This window comes from Nelumbo lutea, chromosome 8, assembly GCF_056320005.1.
Source record: "Nelumbo lutea isolate HS-2025 chromosome 8, American lotus-T2T, whole genome shotgun sequence".
Taxonomy (NCBI): domain Eukaryota; kingdom Viridiplantae; phylum Streptophyta; class Magnoliopsida; order Proteales; family Nelumbonaceae; genus Nelumbo; species Nelumbo lutea.
In genome coordinates, this window is record NC_142691.1 from 33,612,867 (window position 1) to 33,615,787 (window position 2,921).

At 43.4% G+C, this 2,921-nt stretch overlaps 1 pseudogene across 1 annotated transcript; it reads right to left on the reverse strand.

The window, feature by feature from the left end:
• LOC148843758 (AAA-ATPase At3g50940 pseudogene) lies at positions 1 to 2,270 on the reverse strand (annotated as a pseudogene). Its single transcript, XR_016103334.1, has 2 exons — positions 270 to 2,270; positions 1 to 146 (listed from the first exon to the last, which is right to left on the reverse strand). The product of XR_016103334.1 is annotated as an AAA-ATPase At3g50940 pseudogene (transcript).
• Between the last annotated feature and the right edge of the window lie 651 nt (positions 2,271 to 2,921).

A 2,921-nucleotide genomic window follows, 5' to 3' on the forward strand; every position in this document is an offset into this window, starting at 1 on the left:
TTTCAGTACATTGGAAACATTTCCGGTAAAAATTTATAATTATGGAGATATTTCAAATGAACGGCTGGTTAACCGGGACCCGTAATAGTTATCTGCTCCGCTCACTATTCAAACCATACAGCTGTGACCATAGTAACAGCATTTTCCTGTAACAGACCAATGAAACATAAACATGCTTAGTGACCCAAAAGCTGCCACGCCAATTGCTAAATTTTATTTTAATTATAAAATGGTCAAAAATGAAACTCGGCCGTGCGACTCAGTTCTACCAGGGAGAACGAGTCACTCCACACTTGAAGGCTGAAGCGTTGTCTCTGTTTCACGCTTGTGATTCTCCGCAACCGAGTCGACTGAGTCACCACCATCCTTCCCTGCATGCTCTTCATTGCGATATTCTGCAACTGGGTCTTCTTCCTTCTTCGGTTCCTCCTTTGGTTGTTCGACCTCAACCTGTGAATCCTCTTCATCCGCGTTCGTCAATCGCCGCTTCATTTCGTCGATCACATTCTTCATCCCCATCTCTGCGTCGTCCTCGCAACTCATGAAAATCTCGGCAATGTGAGCCGGAGTCATCTTGACCAGAGGCAACACTTCCTTCGCCTCCTTCATCAGCTTGTGATCGTCGATTTCGAGGTAGTTCTTGGCGAGCGTCTTGAACGCATTGAACTCGCAGTAAGAGAGGTTGATGTGCTTGTCCATCCGGCCAGCCCGAAGCAGAGCTGGGTCGAGCTTCTCCTTGTGGTTGGTTGTAAAGATCATCAGTCTCTCTCCGCCACAAGAAGACCAGAGCCCATCGACGAAGTTCAGAACCCCAGATAGACTAACAGTGCTTCCGAAGCTATTACTTCCTCTGCCGTTGTGACTCCTCTGTCTCCACCACCTCTTCTCTTCTCCATATTTCTCATTCTCTTCCACCTCAAAGCTTTCCTTCTTCTTCCGATCTGAAAGATCAAGAGAACAGTCGACGTCTTCCACGACGATCACCGATTTGCTGGAAGTCGAGATCAGGAGCTTCCTCAGCTGTGAATTACTCGACACAGCCGTTAATTCCAGGTCATAGATATCGAATTCGAGGAAATTCGCAATGGCAGCGATCAGGCTTGTCTTTCCAGTTCCCGGCGGGCCGTACAGAAGGTACCCTCTCTTCCAAGCCCGCCCAACTCGGCTGTAGAACTCCCTCCTGTTCACGAACTTCATCAAATCTTCCTTAATCTCCTTTTTCAGAGCTGGGTCGATCGCCACCGTGTCGAAGGTCGAGGGATGTGAAAAGGGTACAGACGACCAGAGCCGTCCGTCTTCATCGGCGGAGCGGTTGGTGTAGAGCTTCCTCTCTCTGGTCTTGAACCTGATGACCTCAGCAACCTCCATTATGTGTGGGATGTAAGAAGATTGAACCCTGTGCTTATACTTGCGGTGGAAAGAGAGCTCGAAGTATCGGTTCTCATGGGGTCTGGCGTAACCCAGTCCGCTGGATTTCTTCTCGACACAGTGGAAGGACCACTTGACTTTGATGTCCTCGAAGGTCTCCTCGAGCTTCTGGTTGGCATCCATGGAGAAGGTGAGGTTCTTGGAGTTCCTGGATTTGGCGAGTTTGAGGACCTGAGCTGAGGAAAAGCATTTGGAGCTGAGATAGAGCTGGACAGCGTCGTAGATGTCGTTGTTGTAGGAGTTGTCGTACTCTTCAATAAGAATGGAGATTTTGGGTTGCAGAGAAGTGAAAATGTTTAAGAAGAGGCGTTTCAGGACTTGATAGACTTCCGGAGGGAGGAAGTCATGAATTGCAGTTCGGATAAACACGAAAGTTGCAAGCAGAGAACCAATCGATTTCCAGTCCAGGATAAACTCCATCATTGGTTGCTCCCAGCAGCAAGCAAAATCCAAACCAGATAAATGATGAAAATCGCCACGCTTATATCAAGGGAGTACTATCAGACTGTGCAGTGGAAAGGCAGAGATAAAGTAGGAGGTGGAAGTAGAAAAGGATGAATGACTCTTGAGGACTCTATGGAATCACCCAAGAAAACAGAAAAGTGAAACCTTGAGTGGAGTTTTGAGTTCGGGTGAAGGGGAAGGTTCTCTGAAGTTGCGCTTTGTTTTTCATCTTTTCCTGGCTTTATATTTGTTATTTTGTGCCTTTTTACTAGTCCAAAAGGGTTGGCTTTGATGAGTAGGAACGAGAAGGAAAATGAAAGCTTCATTTCTTTCACACCGCCATTATTTTGACGAATTTGTTACAGTTAGTCATGAATAACTAATGACTGTATTGGTTAAACCCCCCTTAATCTTATCTTTCAAGGTTGCAACCCAAAAGGGATTTAATTCGAATTTGAATTGGATCTCATCCATCGGATTTATACTGCAATTAGAATTTTGATTGCAATTGGATATTGAATGGTATAAATAAATTAAATTAAATATGATTTTGATATTTATTTTTATTTGTATGAAACTCAAACATAAACATAAAACAATTTAGTAAAATACAACATTCAAACCAACCTTACAAATTTAAATCGAATTGGATAGAGGTGGGTCATATTTGATCCAATTATAAATGGATCAAATTTCGATCGCCATTAAATTTATTAATGGGTTCCAACCTAAATTCACCATTTTCTAATTTTAGAAAATGACAGTAAGTTACCATTTCGTAAGTTGGCCTCAAGTGGGCCTGTTAGGCGAATGTACTAAAATGTTGTATAAAACAAAAAATTTGTATATTTTATATATAAAATATATAAAGGCCCAGTTCAAGTATATTTTATCTATCTAGAGAAAAAGGCCCAGTTCAAGTTCAATTTAAGTTTTGATAACCTAGGGCCTATCGTCGCCTAACAACAGAAAAGCCTGGGAATAATGCACGATGGGTCATGTGGGTTTTGTTGGGCCCACCAAGTTGCACCCCTTTGTTTTCTAGGGTC